Below are 360 nucleotides of genomic sequence, written 5' to 3' on the forward strand. Positions count from 1 at the left end.
AGATATATAATATTTTAAAAAAGTAATTCAAAATAAATATTTATAAATATTTATCTAATAACTTACTAATATTGTATGCTGTCGGGGTTAATACTTTTAATCTTAACAGTACTTTGCGTAAGTATTTCATCACTTAGCAAAGTATTATATATTAGTATTTAAATATTGACAATGTTCTGCGTAAGTATTTTATCACTGGACAAAATATTACGTATCAATATTTAAGTATTGTAATTAATTATAAGGTAGGATTTGTAACATTAAATATTGAAATACTTGAATACTAAAAGCTGTATTTGAATCACAGAATATTACTAAATACTGTACTTTTAATACTGAAAATAAGTAATTAATCAATGA

Source organism: Odontomachus brunneus, unplaced genomic scaffold (assembly GCF_010583005.1).
Source record: "Odontomachus brunneus isolate Ranch 3 - 2012 unplaced genomic scaffold, Obru_v1 Obru_scaffold_207, whole genome shotgun sequence".
Lineage (NCBI taxonomy): Eukaryota > Metazoa > Arthropoda > Insecta > Hymenoptera > Formicidae > Odontomachus > Odontomachus brunneus.